Raw genomic sequence first — 21,393 nt, 5'->3', positions numbered from 1 at the left:
CTCACAAGTACTTCTTCCAACGTTCGGTCTTATGTTAAGAATCGACGTTCGGTTGAAGATAAGCTACCCTTAGCCTACAAATTAAAAGCAGCCTTTGAATGTTTCTCTACAAGCAGTTGATCGTATTTTCTCGGGATACCACACAAGCACTTCAAGTCTCTCTTGACTTTGAAGGAAGCGATTCTTGCCCGGAATCATCTGCTTTATGTCTTCTAATAGACATCACTCACATCCAATACACATTTTGCTTTATTTCTTTATCTTTTGTCACCCTATTGCACGAAAATTTTTATTTTCCAACATTCTGGTTGCTGTTGGTTCGATTTTTGTTTATCTTTTGGAGCAACATGGGTTATCCTAAATCTTGGAGCGAAGCTGAATTTCAAACGACGATTTGAGGATAAGATTTTAAGCGCGTGAATTTGAACGGTTACTAAAACCACGCGTGCTGACGTATACCTGGGAGAAACCAACCTGTCACATCGCGCTTTTTCAGGCGACGTTTCAGTGATCTCATCATTATGATGATGATTCTTTCTCTCTCTTGGCAACGGTATATAAAGGGGTTCTAATTACGTTTGTTTCTTTCACCTGTAACAAACTCTATATATCTACACGGCGATTTACAGCTGTTCATCTTCTTCCTTCAATCAACAATGGTGACTTCTTCATCAGCTCAAGATCAAACAGCTTTATCCACATTGCTCTCAATCAAGCCAAATCAAAACATGATTATTGAACTCAATCCTTTTCTGTACGATTCGTATATGCTACAAGTGGTTGAGTGTTTGAAGTATTCACCTCTGGTTCTAGCCCTAACACAGGTGGAAGCCGTCCCTATGTCACTCCTATCACAGGTTTACACCACTGCTTCATATGACAAAAACAAGGAGAGAATCTACTTCCAAATCCATTCTCATAAGGCTTCTATTTCAAAAGGGAGATTTTGTTCACTATTGCATCTTGCTGTGGATTCGTTTGTGATCTCACCAGACTTCATTACCACTACTCAACTGTTCTCGATGCTCTACGAGATGGGCTACACTGACGTGCTTACCACAGTTACGAAGGTTAAGAAGTCGTGCTTACCGTCCCAATGGAATGGATTGCTTACTCTTCTCATTAAGAGTTTGGCGGAGAGGAGTGGTGGATCTGATGGCACCAGCAAGGGTTTTCTGACCCTTCTATACGGTCTTTACAATGGTATCAATCTCGACTATGGGTCGATTATCTGGTCCCAAGTGGTGCAAAGCCTCAACACTTCTACGAGGCATTCGGAAATTTCGTGTGGTCGATTATGGACTCTCATTACACGAATGGCGATTAATACCTTGGATATTCCGGTAATGAAGGATGCCCTAGTCGCGTTTATTGCTACGTTTCACACCAAGAAAATCATAATTTCCGATCCTAAAAAGTTCCCTCACAATGGATCTATACCAGAGACGATGTACAGGTGTGTCATAGCCGAGAGTAAAGTCATGGCTGATTATCGCAAACTTCCTCCCAAGGAACCAAGAGTCTTATCTCCCGAACAGCAGGCTGCCTTGGATGCTGTGGACAAGCCTGGAAACCGAGGGAAACGGGTTACTACCAAGAAAGAGACAACAGAGGATGATAAGTCTAAGTCTATCAAGTCCAGGAAGCGAAAGTCTGCGAAAGGGGATTCTTCTAAACCAAAGCAGATTAAGAAGATGGCGAAAAGATCCAAGAGTCCTACTCCTCCCAGTTCAGAAAATGCTGAGGAGGATGAAGAAGAGGAAACTCATCATGAATCACCAAGAGGTAACACCCCTCCCCGATCCCCAACCCCAACCGAACCTCTTCATGTCAAACTTCCAACCCCACCTCTATCACCGAAACAGACAGTTCCAGTTTCGGTTGCTCCTATTCCACCACCTACCTCATCTCAAACAACAACTTCTCTACCACAACCACCACCAGTTACTTCTATTCCTATTTCTACAACTACCTTACCACGTCCTATTATTTCCCAATCAACTTCTACTCCAATCCCAGAACCGACAGTAAACGTCAACGTATCTGATGCGGGGGCGAATACTAAAACAGAACCTCCAGTTACTTCTAAACCACTTTCACCCTCACTTTCAACCGATTCCGGTGCAACTCTCGGTGGTGCTAATGATGAGTTTGATTCTACATACTACAGTCCCTATAGGCTTCCTACCGATAAGGATGATGAAGCTCCAGTCACGAGACAACAATTGCAGAGCATTGATGAGAAACTGGATAAATTGCTTGATGATAACAAGTCCTACAGTGGTGTTGTGCTCAAAGCCTTTTTGGACACTGATCTTGAGCAATACACTGACTCCATTGAAAAATCTACAAAGGCTGTTAATGAATCTTCTTCTTCTTGCAAAAAGGCCACTGCCGATGTTGCAGAATTTGTTCATAGTACTCAGATCTTTCTTGAGTCACTAAAAGGGCATGCTGATACCAATGCCACCAAGGTGAATGCTTCTGTGGATTCCTTATCCAAGTCCCTTCAAGAAGAGCAAACAAAGTTTGAGGTTGTCCGTTCTTCCATCCAAGCAGAGAACACTTCACTTCTCAGTTCTGTGAATTCTCGGCTTGAATCTCTTCACGCTGATTTAGCAAAAGACAGTGCTCTAAAGGAAGATCTTGCCCGCCAAGCTTCCACAATTGAAGTCCAGAAGGTCAAGCTCGCTCAAGCTGAAAATGAAATTTCTTTGTTGAAGACGGAGAGAGCTGTTTTTCGAAGCTGTGTTGGAGATGTCAAGAACATGTTGACCAATCTCCTTGGTGCTCATGATCATATCCTTACTTTGACCATAAGGAATCATCTAACTACAAAACTTCTTCTTGCCCTTGCATTATTACACGAGATGAAGGGTGTTTCGGAGAGATTCATACCTCCAAAACAAGGGCGAGAAGGTGCTCAACCGAAGGTTCCTGTGAAAACTGAAACCGAATCTGCTCAACCGAAAGTCAAAGTTACAACAGAACCGAAGGGTAATGAAGCTTCGGGTTCTAGTTCTCAAGACAAGCAGAAGGTGATTGATGATGACAGTGATGACGATGTTGAAGAGACTATTGCTGAGGCTCTTAAAAGAAAGAAGAGGGACAGAGAGTTGGATGAAACTTTAAAAGTTGCGAAGGAAGCTGAGGAAAGGGAAAGGAGGAACAAGGAAGAAGAAGAAGCCTTAAATTTCAAGAAGGCCTTGTTTCCCCTGTGGACAAAAGAGACACTTATCAATCAGGCTATAGAGTTTCCAAGTGTTTACTGGTTGGAACCTATCGCTTCGTTTGATTGTGATAATTCTAAGGACTCACAGTTCGACATGCCAATAACACGAAAGGCATTCACCTTTCATTGTTTCGATTCGACTGTTGAAGTTCCTTACCCTCATCCAAAAGTTGATCGTGAGCTTAGCGACTTTTATCTGAAGTACGGTCAACCACAGTACTTGACATGGAGTGCACAGAAGATAGTTACTGTCAAGGTACTCAAGCCTTCGCCTGCTGGGAAATTCATAAATGTTAATTTCAAAATCACACGAGGATCAGCAAACTCGGTGTCGATTATTTCCCTGGCAGACCTTCCGAATTTAAATCCTCATGACTGGATCCTATTGTTTAACATTCTGATCACTAATCCGAGAGAATATGAGCCGATACTGGATCACTTGAAGAGAGTGTTGGCCTCCTACATCCATGAGGTTGCTGCTATGGATCAGGAGATAGCGAAAGTAATGAACAAGAAACCAACTGTCAAGCCAACACCGAAACCAGGAGATGTGAACAAAATGAAGATGGGCCAAATCGATTCTACACATCTTACTGTAATGTTTACAAGAGGCGAAGCCAACCGATTTCTATTCATAAACATCTGTTTTCAACAGACTGCTTGGAGCACATCATCAACATTATTCATCGGTGCAAGCAGAACTCAGAAGCAGATAAGAAGAACTTCACAGACATGCTTCGGTGGTACATAACGTTTCGTCATCATCTATTGGCCATCATACCGAAGGTGTTCAAAACAGTTAAGAAGTCTTCTGCAGCTCAACCGAAGTGAGCTTTTGGCTCCATTGACGCAAAGGGGGAGATTGTTGGGTCTAATTGTGTTGCGTCATGGGCTTATGTTTTGTATCCGGATTGGGCTTGTCCATCCGCGATTATCTAGTAGGGTTAGACTATATATAGTGCATGCATGTATGCATTAGAAAAGGTGATGATTATCGTTTATCATTTTGTAACCCTAAATACCTCTACGTCGAAGTTCTTAATCGAGATCTTCTGGGGTGTTAAAGCATTAATCATACGACACATTCAAAGCCATTCTTGTGTTCATAATTACGTTCTTAATTGTTTTCCTGCGTAGAATCTAACGATCCTAATTGAACATTGTTTCAACATGTTTTGTTCAGCTGCCTGGGCTCGGTAGTACATTCAGCATGGGTGTGCGGGTTATCTAGCGTATGTGGTAGATACGCGAGTCAGGGATCAGATTTCGGTTTCCGATGTATCGGTGGTCAGGGAGTTTGCAGATGTGTTTCCGGAGGAGTTGCCAGGGATACCTCCGGAGAGGCAGGTCGAGTTCAGGATCGACCTAGTGCCCGGTGCGGCCCTTATCGCTAAGGCGTCGTACCGATTGGCACCACCAGAGATGCAGGAGCTGTCATCGCAGCTACAGGAACTGCTGGGCAAGCAGTTCATACGACCTAGCAGTTCTCCATGAGGAGCGCCGATTCTTTTTATCCGAAAGAAGGACGGTTCGCACCAGATGTGCATTGATTACCGAGAGTTGAATAAGTTAACGGTGAAGAACCGTTACCCACTCCCGAGGATAGACGATCTCTTCGATTAGTTGTAGGGCGCATCTTGGTTTTCCAAGATAGACTTGAGGTCTGGGTATCATCAGGTCAGGGTTAGAGAGGAGGACGTGGAGAAGACCGCGTTCCGAACTCGTTATGGACATTACGAGTTCGTGGTGATGCCGTTTGGGCTCACCAACGCGCCAGCAGTATTCATGGACCTAATGAATCGGGTCTGCAGACCGATGCTAGATCGCTCGGTCATAGTGTTTATAGATGATATCTTGGTGTATTCCAAGACCCGAGAGCAACATGAGGAGCATCTACGAGAGTTATTGGGAGTTCTGAGACGAGAACGGCTGTACGCCAAGTTCTCGAAGTGTGAGTTTTGGCTACGACAGGTCCAATTCCTCGGACATCTCGTTAACCAAGAGGGAATTTTGGTCGATCCAACCAAAATCGAGGCGGTTATGCAGTGGGAGGTTCCGAAATCTCCTTCAGACATCAGGAGTTTCTTGGGATTGGCAGGGTACTACCGGAGATTCATACAAGATTTCTCTAAGATTGCGGTACCCCTCACTCGTCTGACGAGGAAGGGGGTGGATTTCCGGTGGGGCCCTGAGCAGCAGAGGGTGTTCTGTGATGCATCCATCACAGGCTTAGGGGCGGTCCTCATGCAGAGGGGACGAGTGATAGCTTATGCATCGCGGCAGCAGAAGCCGCATGAGACGAGATACCCTACGCATGACTTGGAGCTGGGGGTGGTGGTGTTCGCCCTCAAGATATGGAGACATTACCTCTATGGGGTCTACTGTACCATTTACACGGATCACAAGAGCTTGAGACATATCATGGATCAGCCAAACCTGAATATGAGGCAGCGCAGGTGGCTGGATGTAGTCAAGGACTACGATTGCGAGATCCTTTACCATCCTGGTAAAGCGAATGTAGTTGCGGATGCTTTGAGCCGCAAGTCAGCTGGGTCTTCCACCCCAGCGGTATGTATGAGGATAGCGGTGGATTCTCCGCTTGTGAGTTTGATCAGAGATGCCCAGGTTGAGGGCATACGGCCGGAAAATTGGAAGCTGGAGAGGATCAAGGGCGAGAATACTCGGTTCGTGCAGGATAGTCGGGGACTATTGACCCGATGCGGCCGGGTTTGGGTTCCCATGTCGGGTGGGGTTAGGCAAACGGTTATGGAGGAGGCTCATAAGTCTCATTTATCTATTCACCTGGGGGCCACCAAGATGTACCGGGATTTGAGTTTGAGCTATTGGTGGCCGTGCATGAAGCGAGAAATCGCTTGGTACGTCGAGAGGTGCTTGACCTGTAGGATGGTCAAGGCCGAGCATCAGAAGCCGCATGGCAAGCTGCAGCCCCTGGAGATTCCCATGTAGAAATAGGAACAGATCACGATGGATTTTATTACCAAGTTGCCGAGGACGACGAAGGGGTTTGATGCTATATGGGTCATCGTGGATCGATTGACCAAGAGTGCCCATTTCTTGGCCATACGGGAGAGCTCATCGGCCGAGAAATTGGCTGAAGTGTACGTTCACGAGATCGTGTCTCGCCATGGGGTTCCCGTTTCCATTGTCTCTGATCGGGATGTCAGGTTTACCTCCCGCTTCTGGCAAAAGTTTCACGAGGAGCTGGGCACGCGGTTGCACTTCAGCACAGCATTCCACCCGCAGACAGACGGCCAGAGCGAGCGTACTATTCAGACCCTCGAGGATATGTTGAGGGCGTGTGTCATTAATTTCGGTGGGAGTTGGGATTCTTACCTACCGCTTGCGGAGTTCGCCTACAACAACAGCTATCATTCTAGCCTTGGCGCCCCGCCATTCGAGCTGTTGTACGGGCGGAGATGTCGCACCCCGGTTTGTTGGGGTGAGGTTGGTCACAGGGTGATGGGTCGGACGGAGGTGGTCTTGCAGACTACCGAGAAGATTCATCAGATTAGGCAGCTACTGCAGACCGCTCAGAGTCGGCAGAAGAGTTACGCCGACCGACGCCGCTCCGAGTTAGAGTTTCAGGTCGGTGACATGGTACTCCTGAAGGTCTCGCCCTGGAAGGGTGTGATCCGCTTCAGGAAGAGGGGAAAATTGGGTCCCCGATATATTGGGACGTTCAGGATCATTGCCAGGGTTGGCAAGGTAGCTTACAGGCTAGAGCTGCCGGAGGAGCTTAGTCGGATACACAACACTTTCCACGTTTCGCAGCTGTGAAAGTGCCTTATAGATCAAGAGTAGGTGGTGCCGCTGGATGATATTCAGGTTGATCAACGCCTGAATTACAAAGAGAGGTCTGTGGCCATACTGGAGAAAAAGATGAAGATTCTGAGGAACAAGGAGATACCTTTGGTGAAGGTACAGTGGGAGCATCGGAGGCTGAAATGCGGGGTCCGAGTGGACGTGGGAGACGGAGGCTGAAATGCGGGAGCATTACCCGGAGTTATTCGCTGCAGCAGACTTCGAGGACGAAGTCTAGTTCAAGTGAGGGAGAATTGTAACGCCCCAATTCTCAAGTATTGATTTAATGTGTGAGTTTCTTGATTTCAAGGGCTACTCGACGAGTTGATTGCCCTACTCGTCGAGTAGCAGCGGGTTGGTCCGCGTATTTTAATGACCTACTCGCCGAGTCCAAGAAGGGACTCGACGAGTAGGAGCTGGCAGATGAAACCCTAAATCTTGGGGTTTTGCACCCTATACAAAGGATCATTGGCCTCCCCCCCAGCCTCCCCTTTACTTCTTCTTGTCCCTCTCAAACCCTAATCGAGTGTGTGTGTTACATTTGTGTATTCTTGAGCTTGGAAGAGGATTTTGTGGAGAAGGGAGCTTGGAGAGCAAGTATTCAGAAGCAAGGAGCTTGTGGGATCTGAAATCTACCTTATTGGGCATCTTCTGGAAGGTATAAATCGTTACCCTGACCTCATTTCATTATAGATCCCCTTTTTGGACAAATGCTAGGGTTTTCATGGTATGATTGGAAGTTATTCTTTTGTGCAAACTAAGATCTGAAGTTGTAACTTCAGAACTGAGCTCCCTTGGACTTCTGAGTCCATAAAGTTCCAGCTTGTGTAAGGATGAGACTCTCCCACGGTGTAAAGCTCCATTAGAAGCTTAGATTGGTCATTTAGGGCCTTTAGAGCCTTGCATGTGCATAAAGTTTGCAACTTTACGTGATAAACATGCCTTAGAAGCTTGGATCTGTAATCTGGAACCTTACCATGGCTTAAAAAGCGTTTGCATGGATAAAGGTCTGCAAGGACTCGGCGAGTTGGATGAACAACTCGGCGACTCCGCTGAAGATGGCCATGAACTCGACGAGTTGATGAACAACTCGGCGAGTCCGTTGAAGATTGCCTTGAACTCGGTGAGTCGTTCGAAGACTCGACGAGTCGGCTAGGGTTTCTCCCAATTCTTGGACACGTATGAAATCGGCGAGCTAAAAGGGAACTCGACGAGCCAATCAAGGATTTCACGACTTCTCGAGTTCAGGAAGGACTCGACGAGTCGGTGAACTGCACTCGACGAGTCGAGTCAACATGGACTGTTGACTTTGACTGTGGACTTTGACTTAGACCAGGGGTTCACCAGTTGACTTCTAAGGGTATTCTGGTAATTTGGAGATTTATGAAAAAGGGTTTTATGGTAACTATAGGTGGTGGAGTTCGTGTTGGTAATCCGAGAGTTGAGCTTTCTGGTTTCAGACGACAGTTGCGAGGTGAGTTATCCTCACTATACTAAGGGGTCTAAGGCACCAAGGTCGGCCCATTGGATATGTTATCCTAGCAGTGGTTATGTTGAGTATCAGTTAGTGTTGCAGGCTAGTGGTTATGCCAGTTAGGTACATTTGTAGGACTACCTGTGTTGCTATATGAATATATGTATGCTCAGTAGTTATGTTATATATGGATATGTTATGTGGGATGGGTTGAGGTTATACTGCTCCGTGCGGTAACCAACAAACCCGAGAGTATTCCAGATATGAGCTGAGGGCCCGGTAGGCATTCCAGACTCATACTGAGGACTCGGGAGCATTCCAGATACGAGCTGAGGGCCCGGTAGGCATTCCAGACTCGTACTAAGGGCCCAGAGGTAATCCAGCTTGTAAAGCTGTGGACCCATTGCATGCAGTTTCAGTTTATTGTTTCAGTTGTTATGATATGTTATTACTGATGTAGTTATATGGACTGTATGTGTATCGGTATTTGGGGGGGGGGGGGGGGTAACTCACTAAGCTCTCGGGCTTACAGTTTCAGTTTATTGTTTCAGGTACATCAGGGGATCGCGGCAAGGCGAAGGCATGATCGTACAGCTCCTCACTTTATGTTTATGTTTCTGGGATATACTCTGATAAATAATATTTTGAAAACAAAGATGTAATGTTTGACGAATTTGATGTGTTTTTAAAAGTTTAAATTTGCTTGAAATTTTTGGGTGTTACATACCTTCCAGTAGCGGTGGGTCTACGGCCACAATGCCGGCCCACCAGTAGGAGTTGTATGTTGGATGATTGACTTTGTGATATTCATCTGGGTTTGCTACTACCTGATATGTTTATGTGCTAGCATGATATGTTATATGTTATAGTGGTAGTAGGGCGAATATAGTCCCCAAGTTCGGTCGTTAGGACCGAGGGGTAGGTCGGACACCCCAGAATTGTCTGGCAGTATGTTTATGCTATGATATTATGTGGTAGTAGTAGGAGGTGAAATAGTCCTCGTATCTCGGTCGTAAGGACCGACGGGTAAGTCAAGCACCCCAGAATGGCTTGACCTAGGTAGTCAGGCACCCCAGAATTGCCTGGCAGTATATGTGTGTTACATTATTACGTGGTAGTGGTAGGGGTGAAATAGTCCCCGGTAGTCGAGCGAAATAGACCGACGGGCAAGTCAAGCACCCCAGAATGACTTGACCTGGGTAAGTCAAGCACCCCAGAATTGCTTGACCTAGGTAAGTCAAGCACTCCAGAATGGATTGACCTGGGTAGCCAGGCACCCCAGAATTGCCTGACAGTATGTTATTGTATGGTGTGTGGTATGATGGGGAACTCACTAAGCTTCGTGCTTACGGTTTACAGTTTTGGTTTCAGGTACTCGTTTTTAAAAGAAAGGAGCCGGTTCGATCGCAGCGCATCACACTATGGTTTTCCGCACATGAGATCTTTGGGATTACACTCTGATATTGTTTTATAATATTATAGATGTTTCTTATACTATTGGTTTTATAATAACTTAATTTAAACGAAATTTTTGGCCTGGAATTTTGGGATGTTACAAGTTGGTATCAGAGCCTTGGTTTGAGGGATTCGGGCACACTCCCGGGTATGTCTGAACTCAAACTAAGCACTTGGTATGAAAGTTTTCAAAAGTAAAACCCTTTTATAAAAAGAAGTTTGAAAAGAATTTGAAAAGAGAAAAGAAGTTTGAAAAGAACAAGGTGTGTGATGCGTGCAATCAGCCGAGCTCAAGTAAGTTTTCCCCAAGATACCCATACATGTTATGATATGTTATGTTATGATATGATTATGAGAATTGCATGCTAGATTAGGGCTAAGGATCTAGGTGGATGCCTTATATGCCTATTGTATGTGCTTGTAGACTTGCATGCTAGTACTGATAGTCAGTAATAGGATAGCCTGTTTAGGTTATGCCTGATTGTTTGAGCCTTTGAATTGCATGTACAGATTCTTGATTAGGGGATAGAATGATTTGATTGGAATATGATGGTTAGATTTTCCATTGTCTGAATGTTGCTTGCTTTGTGCTTTATGGGACTCTTAGTAATGTGAGCTAACTATTAAGTGAATATGCTAAGAAACATGGAACACATGCCTGATAATCTCAGAGTGATAGACTTGACCCTATTGCGCAGCTCTTGTCTGAGTCCAACCGTTCTAGGGATGGATCTTTTACTTGTAGGATTATCTGATCTCTGTTGCATGTGGCTATATTCATAAGGTAGCTAGTTGACATTACTGGGAATCTTTCAGCAGCTGAGGACTGGGTGAGTTCGGGAACCTAGGAAAACCTAGGATATATTTCAGTGAGTTAGGAGTGAGGTTCAGTGAGACTTGGGTGTACCAGTTTGAGGAAGTGACTTGGAGGATTCGGGAGGATTACTGAGGAAAGTATGGATAGGTGTGGAAGGTAGTATTGGGCCCGTACTACTGAAAGCACATGATCCATACTTGAATCGGTGAGAGTCTTGGAGAATCTGAGAAGCTTCAAGGAAGAGTTTGTGACCCAGTTTAGGGACATAGGATGTTCCAGTGTTGCAGCTTAGCCATTGGCAAGTGAGCTAGTGAGCGTGACAGGGTGTCAGGACCTGAAGGATATGAATTCCAAGAGGTTGCAGATGCGAGATCGATTTGGAGCACTTTGAGAAAGTAGGTTCGTGCCAGGTGCGTATAGTAGAGGGTCCCAGGAAGAGACCCATGACTTCTAATCATCGGATGAAAGGCCAGCAGGTCCGGAGTCAGTGCAACGCGTATGAGAAAGTGCACGAGGGAGTTTGTCACTCCAAGGGTTTAGGCTGCTACAGGTGTGGCAGGGTTGATCATGACAGTTGAAGGTGATCAGTATTCCTCCAAGTGTTGCGGGTATGTCGTCTTCTACTGCCGCTAGATGGATGTTGGGAATACGTATCGCTTTGGAATTGTGAGTGGGTTTGGATAAGTCAGACCTCGGGTCGGTTTTCCTGCTAGTGTTTGGGTTATCAAGGATCATATATGCCATTCTGCATGCCGAAAGGTCCTTGATGAACCCACAGAGGGACGCATCTTGCGGAATGGGTTCCGCGTGGACCGTTATCAATCTGGATCCTTGTCGGGATCTGTGCAGGAGTATTATTTAGAGGATACTCGGTCAGGGTTAGAACGATAGTTCTTTAGTGAAGTTAGCATTCCGTGGTTCTATCATGGTTCAGGTATGGTCGACGGCTTTCTACGGAAGAACTTTGGAGTTCAAGGAACCACCGCTGCCAGGAAGGTATTGGTAGTAGGAAGAGGATAGTGTCATATGCAGGCAGCAGATGCACAAGTGGTTGGTCATTGGATGTTCAAGAGAATTGTATTTTCGCATGGGCTGTGTTCGGTTAGAGTTTAGTGGTGCTGCGAGATTGGAAGTGGGAACGAGGACTCGTCAGCCCAAGTTAAGATTAAGGCCTCTAGTGTCAGCATGGGAGATGGATTGAGGTGTCATACTGGACCAGATTTCAAGAGTACTCGTCAAGATTTCAGAGGACGGGCGATCTCAAGGTTCAACCGGTGATTTATCGCTAGCATTGGTAAGTACAGGTTGTCATCAGTGGGATACTAGAAAGCGAGAAGGATTGGGAATCTTTCAATTCTCGCGTACAGTGAAGACTTAGTCGGATCTAAGTTGGGGAGAGACTTTTTATAAAGTTCTCCAAATGTGAGTTCTGGTTGCACGAGGTGTAATATCTTGGGCACCTTGTCAACCAAAAGGGTATTCTGGTCGAGCCGGCCAAGATAGAGGTTGTGATGCAGTGGGAGATTCCGAGGTCTCCAACTGAGATTCGGAGTTTCCTGGGTCTAGTGGGTTATTACCGGAGGTTTATACGGGACTCCTCCGAGATTGCAGTTCCTTTGACCCGACTGACCAAGAAGTCGGTGGCCTTTCGTTGAGGGCCTGAGCAACAGGCAACCTTCGAGACTTTCAGACAACAGGTTTCGGGAACCAGGCTAGAACTTCGGTTAGGACTCAAGTTCGGTTGAGTGTTAGGTCGAGTGCGTGTTCGACCCGGTTCGGAAAGTGTTGTAAGACTACGGGGGTAGCCGTAGCGTTCACTAGTGGTCAGATAGCATGGAAAGTGTTGTAAGACTACGGGAGTAGCCGTAGCGTTCACTAGCGATCAGGTAGCATGGAAAGTGTTGTAAGACTATGGGGGTAGTCGTAGCATTCACTAGCGATCAGGTAGTATGGAAAGTGTTGTAAGTCTGTGGGTGTAGCCGTAGCATTCACTAGCAGTCAGTTAGCATGGAAAGTGTTGTAAGACTGCGGGGTAGCCGTAGCATTCACTAGCGGTCAGATAGTGATAGAGTGTTGTAAGTTTGCGGGTGTAGCTGTAACATTCACTAGGTTGGTAGATAGCTTGAGCGCGTTGTTAGGACGCGGAAGGAACAGTAGTACCCACCAGTTCGGGTGTAGCAGTGAGGATATGGAAATCCACGGATTGGATTTTGGAATTACCCGGACGGATTAGATCCGGTTGCGCCAGTGATAAGAATGTGGGAGCGCCACTATAGTTATGAGATCAAGGAAGCAAGGGATTGCTAAAGGTCATTTGTGATATAATTCTAGCGTTGGTCATGTAGCAATCACTTTTAGCCTCGGATTTGGCGACGTCAGGATTCGACGTAGGGACCCGATCGGTTGGATCGGGAGGTTGTTAGAACCACAGTGGCATGATAACTAGTCGCATCTAGTTCCAAAGAAGGATTTCATTCAGAAGTCGTGTGAAATGACTAAGTGGGAGTCCTTTGGCTCCGCAGCCGGGCGTAAACCCGGTATTTCAGAGGATTGATGAGCGAATTGAGACCCAGGAGGTCTCGGTAGCTTTTGGTAAGTGGCCATGTGGCAGCATACTGCTTCAGGCAGTTCAGTGTTCGGGCAGTTTCAGCATTTGGGCAGTGTTAGTATTTGTGTTCTAGGTTGCAAGTACTAACGGAATAGCTGGTTGATTGGGGAGTGACCAGTCACTCACAGTGGGATTAACTGAGCCTTGACCAAGAATAAGTGATCTGCATGGATAATTAGGTATGTGAGCCTATTTCATAGTGGGAACCTCGAGATATCAGAGAGTTGAGTAGTCAGTTGAGGGATAAGCAGGCTGGTTTTATCGATACTGATTCAGTATGAGTGGTCTGTCAGGGAATAAGACCATCTCAAGACAACAAATTTCAGAAAGAGTGGATGTGAACTTGTTGCGAGGAATTTGTTCACCTGCGGATGATTAGGGTTTCGCGAAGATTGGTCACAGCTACCCTGGAAAGGCCAGGGTATGCCCAGGATGGTTACCATGTTACTAGAGTGGGTGGGCGAGTAAGGAATGGTAAGGAATGATTTCGAGGACGAAATCTAATTTAAGTGGGGAGAGTTGTAACGCCCCGTTTATTTATTAAATGAATAAATAAATTAATGAACGAATAATGACCCTAAAATAAATAATTAAAAGTTTAGGGGGTTAAAATATAACTTCCGAATTAATTATAAAGAATTTTTGAAGTCAGGGGCTTCGTGGTAATTATTGGAACTTAAGTTGAAAAGAATGTGGGGAGGAGGGACTAAAATGTTAACATGGCTGAAGTTTGATCATTCAGACCTAATTTGTAAAGGGTTTTGGATGGTGGGGTTCAAATGGTAACTTATGGACTGATTGTGAAAGGATTTTGGACGATTGGGGGGGGGGGGCTGCTTTGTAAATTATGGCATAATATTGAAAGGAACTCGAATGGGAGGGACCTATCTTGCCATTATGGCAAACTTGTAAGATGGAACGGGTATTTAAGGGTTATAAACCCTAACCCTAGGAATCCCTCTACCCAGCCGCCATCATCGGGACTCCTTCATCCGCCAACACCCTTCCTTGCTCTCGGACGCCGCCACCACCACTCATGACGCCGGACATCGCACGTAGACGGGGAGGAACCACCGTGACCGGCCGAAGGAACCTTGATGGAGGAGCTACGTCGTTGCTGCTAGAACTGCAAGGGAAGCCGGAAAAGTTGCTGAGATCAACGAGGGAGGCCAAGACCGTTGCAGCCGCCGCTTCCGGCCCTTAGATCCCGCTGTCGCTACTCCTTCGCCGCCGAGAAACCACGACGTCGCTGCTGCTGGGTCCTAGTCGGAGGTTGTGTGCATTTCGCTGCTGCCGCTCCGAATACCGTGTGCCACCGCAAGGGTGGTGGTATTTAGATGTATTTCTGGTGGCTGACACCGCAACCTGCCGTTGCCGACTCACCGGAGTTACTGCCGCCGCTGTCGCCATGAATGCTTCCTTGTCACCGTCAAGACCGTCGCTGCCTCCTCTCCATGGTTCTGCCATCGCCGCCATGTGCCATCTGGTGGTTGTTGGGTGTTCTTTGCAAGCAAAAACGGGTGTGTGTGTGTGTTTCCGGTCGTGGGTGTGTTGTGTGTGATCTATTTTGGCCGGAAAACCTAGAACAGCCACCACCACTACCACCGTGTGGTGGTGGCTGCCGCCACGTGCCACCACCGGCCACCACAAGGGTGGTTGTGTGTGTGTTTATCTCTTAGCGTGTGTGTTTATTTTGGGTTGTAAAATGTTATTAGTAGAAGAATAATGAAATGAAACTCAAACCACCACCGGCCGTCGTGTCGGGTGGCGGTGTGCTTGCCTTGTGAGTTTGATTCGTTTGGGGTGCTTGAAACCCTAATGGGCCTTGTAAGCCCTAATGAGCCCAATGAAGCCCTAATGGACCCAAAAGCCCAAACATGTGTCTAATGGGCTTACTGAACCCTAATGGATCTAAGGACCTAACTATTGGACCTAATGGAATAATATGGGTTGGAAACCCTAACTAGGGTTTGGAAACCCTAATGCCATGAAACCCTCATTTGGGATTTATCGGGATCACATCGGGATTAATTAATGAACTTAGAATATTAATTAATAATCATTGGCAAAAATTAATCTAACTAATATTGGACTTAATGGGTTAAGTAGGAAACTTAACCCTAATCACCATTTTATGAGAAACCCTAATTTCACTTGGGTTTATTGTTGGGCCTTTCTATTGGGCCTTGATGATTGGGTTATTAATGGGTCATCCAAAGTCAAGCAATTGGACTAGAATAATTTAATGGGCCTAGGGTAAGGCCCATATAAAGGGTTTGGGCCCAATTTGGAAAATTGGGCCATAGTTTGGGCCTTAATGATTATATGACGTTGGGCCTTAGAATAAGACCATGTATAGGCCTGGGATGTGTTGGGCTTTGATTTCCTAGTTGACTTTGGGCCTATGGATTGGGCCTTGGGCTTGCATAAAGCCAAGCTTGGGGTAATGTAGTAATTATCCAAAGAATGCACTCATGGTTATGTAGTGGAACATATTTATTAATTGGGTGTTATTTATGTGATTGACAGTTCGGGAATCTGTGATCCAACAGCTGGGATTGTGTCTACGGGACTTCAGCAGTGTGAGGTGAGTTACCTTCCAGTAGCGGTGGGTCTACGGCCACAATGCCGGCCCACCAGTAGGAGTTGTATGTTGGATGATTGTCTTTGTGATATTCATCTGGGTTTGCTACTACCTGATATGTTTATGTGCTAGCATGATATGTTATATGTTATAATGGTAGTAGGGCGAATATAGTCCCCAAGTTCGGTCGTTAGGACCGAGGGGTAGGTCGGACACCCCAGAATTGTCTGACAGTATGTTTATGCTATGATATTATGTGGTAGTAGTAGGAGGTGAAATAGTCCTCGTATGTCGGTCGTAAGGACCGACGGGTAAGTCAAGCACCCCAAAATGGCTTGACCTGGGTAGTCAGGCACCCCAGAATTGCCTGACAGTATATGTGTGTTACATTATTATGTGGTAGTGGTAGGGGTGAAATAGTCCCCGGTAGTTGGCGAAATAGACCGACGGGTAAGTCAAGCACCTCAGAATGGCTTGACCTGGGTAAGTCAAGCACCCCAGAATGGCTTGACCTGGGTAGCCAGGCACCCCAGAATTGCCTGACAGTATGTTATTGTATGGTGTGTGGTATGATGGGGGAACTCACTAAACTTCGTGCTTACGGTTTACAATTTTGGTTTCAGGTACTCGTTTTTAAAAGAAAGGAGCCGGTTCGATCGCAGCGCGTCACACTATGGTTTTCTGCACATGAGATCTTTGGGATTACACTCTGATATTGTTTTATAATATTATGGATGTTTCGTATACTATTGGTTTTATAATAACTTAATTTCAATGAAATTTTTGGCCTTGAATTTTGGGATGTTACACACCCCCTTCGGTCTCTTTCAACCGACACTAAGTCTTTTTCACCCCCTTTGGTCTCTTTCAACCGATATTGGGTTTATTTCACCCACTTCGGTCTCTTTCAACCGCGCCTGGGTCTATTTCACCCCCTTCGGTCTCTTTCAACCAGTATCGAGTCTATTTCACCCCTACATCTAAGCATACAATTATACCAACAAGATTCACAAAGACAACGAACACATACATGCATAACAGTAAGTGTCACAAAGACAACTATCATTCTAAAAACATAATCCAGTGGGTCGGCATTGGTGCATTCGACCCATGAGTACAGTGAAGGAACTCACCTATCAAATGATGGTCAACTGCAACTTCTACTACAGTTGCGAACACAGATGCTACCAACTACCTATACAACCATATAAAGTACGTCCTTAGCTTCTCCTCGAAAACTAGGGGTTTGACTAAAAGTCAATGCAAGTCAACGGTCAACGTTGACTCTCCACGTCGTGGCCATCCGTGGCCACGTTATGGTCCCAAAAGGACAAAACAGATAATCTGACCCCCGTCGCCACGACGTGGTGACCTGATGCCACGTCGTGTGAACTGGGTTCCAAACAACTTAGTTGATTAAGCTGTTTTCTGCAACCTCACGAGCTTCAAAGCTAAGATCTAACTCAAAACATGATCTAGAAGGATAAAGTTTCTAACTTTACCCACTAGGACCATCCAAGAAGTCTAAAACTCAAATCTTAGGTTCCACAAGGCATGAACTTAACCATTAAGCACTTATTCCTTTAACTCCGAAGTCCATCTTTTCCAAAGGTGTTTCTAACCCTAAAACCAACATGAAAGTTGGTGCTTTATAGACATGCATGTCCAATGCATGTATTGAACCCATATTAGGTCAAAATCAGAGTTTATGACCTAAATCTCATGCATGACTTCAAAATACAAACAAACTTCATATCCAAGCCACAAACTACACCAAATGTCCCAAAGATTCATAAAGTTGCAAAATTTATGAGATCCCACCATTCTAACTAACTAGAACAATAAGATTATGATTTACGGGACAAAACTCAAGTTAAGGACACTTATAAAGGTCCAGAAGTGCGCCAAGGTAAAAAATGGAAACTTGTTTGTTGGATCCTAGCTCAATAATTCCTCATTCTTCCTTCAAAAGCTTTCAATAACACCAAAAAGAGCTTCAACAATATAGGGGAACGATTAGGGTTTCTTCAAGGCTTCAGGGGGCTGATGGAGGATGAGGATGAGCTAACCCTAGCCTCCTCATTCTTTTAAATAGGGAGTAATTAGGGTTTTTACCATCAAGCTGCTGCCAAGCCGTGGTGGCTAAATGAAACATGCATTTTAATCCAGACTTGCCACATCGTGGCAACCCTAAACATGCCAAAATTTTTAAATACACAGTACCTCAAAATCCGGATGTTACATTATCTTAATACAAAACCTATATTTTTATCATATATATATATATATATATATATATATATATATATATATATATATATATATATATATATATATATATATATATATATTATGTATTAAGCCTATTATCCATGACGTTGGTAACTTTTCGTAAATAACGATCGGTGCCAAAAGTCGCAATTGTTACAGTAATCCTTATAAAATATTAAGTGACAATGGAATGAGAATTAGCTATTAAGATCTAAAGGAAAGTTGTAGTTGACGTCAATATAAATATGTGAATATAAAGAACTAGACCTGTAAATGGGGCGGTTTTGGAGCGAATCACCCTTGATCCAAACCCGTTTAAAAAAATAAAAACATGACCCGCCCCGCTCCAATAACCCTCAGGGTCTTGAATAGTCGAATCTATACCCGTATCTATCGGTTCAATGAATACCCGACCCATTAACCCGACCCTTTTATAATATTAAATTTTCATAATTTTTATGTGTTCCAGAAAGTAATATTTCTCAAAAAGATAAATATCTATTTAAACAAGATGTACATTAAGTAATACTCAAAGTCCAATACAATAAAAATCACATTTTACTTGGACATCGAGTTGTATATTTTGTTGTCATATATATATATATATATATATATATATATATATATATATATATATATATATATATATATATATATATATATATATATATATATATATATATATATAATGGGGCAGGTTATAAGTGGAGCGGATCGACAAAGATCCATACCCGACCCATTTATTAAAAGGGTAAACGGGTAAAGGAATCGAAAATTAAAATCCAAACCCATAAAATTCTTACGGGTTTGGAGCGAATCAGGGTCAAAACCCGCCCCATTGACAGGTCTATAAAGAACATCGAAAATGGAACTCCTATATGAGAGTTACAATTTTCTGAAGATTACGAGAAATACCTGCAAAGATGACGACATGACACCACCCAGAGGGCGCCACGTGGCATAACCAGAGTCAACTCTTCCGCCTATGCGACGACAATGTGGCCCAAGAAGATAACAACATGTGGCACCACCAGAAGAGAGGAACGTCGCCGCGACGCAACACGCCCATGACCACGGGGCGACGCGCCTTCCAAAGACTATTATAAATAGCAAGCCATTTACTTCATACTTCTGTGCAAATTTTGATTTTCTCTCTTTAGAAGCGTTTCCAGCACCCCGAGATCATACTTATGAGTTTTTCAATATTCTTAGTGAGGCGCTGTCACGCTGGAAGCCCAACATAATGAAGTATTCAGCGTTAAAGTTCTGCCCGCGAAGTTTGCGAGTTTTCACTAGAAAACCCATAAGTTCAGTTGCACTTACTATGCTTTTTGGTGTAACTTATATTCATGTTCATTGTCATTGTTATGAATCTATGAATATGATTTATCAGTAATTTCAGTATTAATATTGATTGATCTACTTATGAGATTGATGTCTAGGCAAGATCTTAGTGGGGTGTTTCAAGTGGATTTTCCAAATAGTATATTTATATACCAAACGGATCCTACCCCCAATATGATTTTACCTGGTCATTCCTTATTTGATAGAACTCGGTAGTCATTGGGATTAATGAAGAATGTGGAAATAGCTAATATAACCTTATAAATACAAACGAATACTAAGACTTAGTAATATTCGTATTTTGGTCGTTCAAACCGGAAAAAAAAAAGTAGGCGAGGAACTCACCTAACCATGAATCTTCCACCTTAATTAGGTGAGTACATGGTCACTTTCATGAGCATAATTTTAATATAAGTATATATTACTTAAACGATTGAATATATATATATATATATATATATATATATATATATATATATATATATATATATATATATATATATATATATATATATATTGAAAGGTTATATGTGGATTAAATGATCATTGTCTAGAATATGTGCTAAATGTATATTTGGTAATATTACATAACATACATTGTGCGAGCCAGATATGGTTATATATGTATTAAATGTATATTTGGGAATACTACATGGAAATCTTAGCATAAGTATTATTACTTTAAAAGATTAAATGTATACTGAATACTTACTAGTCTGTGCTAAATATATACTTGTATTATGATAGTATAGCATAAGTAGGAAATTGTATTAGAAGTTGATTTCAGGGATTTTAGTCTTGTTTAGTTATAATGTAAGACATATAAAGGATTCTTAATTCCAAGTAAGTTGAATAAGTGAGTAGTTAAACCCTATATTGTGATAGTATTGCATTAACATGAAGAATATATTGAAAGTGAATTACACGTATTGTAATATGGTTTAGATATAAACCAAAGCTTATTAAGGATACATAGTTCAAAGTAAGTTGAATAAGTTGGTAGTTTTTATACCGGGGTGTGTGTGAGATTGGAACAGAGAGTAGATTTATTTTATATGAAACTATTACGTATCGGGTACATGTTACGTACCAGAGTTTTGTCCTATTACTTCTCCTCTTTCTAGACATCCAGAAACGATGTGTCTGTATCAGAAAACTGATCGGTATGTCTGGTCATCTGTCGGAGTAAGAGGACGACCGCTGACTAAACTGTCTTGTAGAATGCTAGCACACTCAAAGTCTGTAGGTGTTAATGAATTATACTTATCTAGAGAAAAGGATTATGTGTTCATTTGTGCACTCTATCCCCCTATGGTTGCATTTATTGACTTGCACCTGTTGCTAAGGAATCCCCAAAGCAGTATAGTCAACTCGTTGCGTACGGTGATCCATAAGGATAGATCTCATAAGATCATTGTTATAGGATCAGAATGTGAGAATCAACGAGATGGGGTAGAGATATTTATGTCATATGATATGTGTATATTATTGGTAAAAGTTGGTTTTGTAGGATTATTATCTATGAGTTATATATCATAATAATATTGTGGGATTGAAAACACTATGTGTCTCACCAGGTTCCCAAACATGACCCAATCAAATTATATGCATCATAGGTAGCACGACTAAGGCTGTTGGAACTTGATTAGGATGTCGAGTGATTAAGAGGAAACCCGCAATAGTATTTAAGACCGATAGGTCTTTATGCTATAACTTATGTTGTGTATTGATTATGAGATCCTTAGGGTTTTTCTATTTTGAAACAACAATTGTACTCAAAATGTTT

The 21,393-nt window shown here is 43.6% G+C and overlaps 1 long non-coding RNA gene across 1 annotated transcript; it reads left to right on the top strand.

The window, feature by feature from the left end:
* The first annotated feature begins 14,377 nt into the window (after positions 1-14,377).
* On the top strand, positions 14,378-16,739 carry LOC145162275 (uncharacterized). The gene is made up of 3 exons (XR_013739004.1): positions 14,378-14,928; positions 15,938-15,995; positions 16,616-16,739. It is a non-coding gene; the product is annotated as an uncharacterized LOC145162275 (long non-coding RNA).
* The last annotated feature ends 4,654 nt before the right edge of the window (positions 16,740-21,393 follow it).

This window comes from Lactuca virosa, chromosome 3 (assembly GCF_052849685.1).
Source record: "Lactuca virosa cultivar CGN04683 chromosome 3, Lactuca_virosa_CGN04683_v6, whole genome shotgun sequence".
NCBI classification, from domain to species: Eukaryota; Viridiplantae; Streptophyta; class Magnoliopsida; order Asterales; family Asteraceae; genus Lactuca; species Lactuca virosa.
Note: the sequence above shows the minus strand (reverse complement) of the source record. Positions and strands in the feature narration are given on the sequence as shown.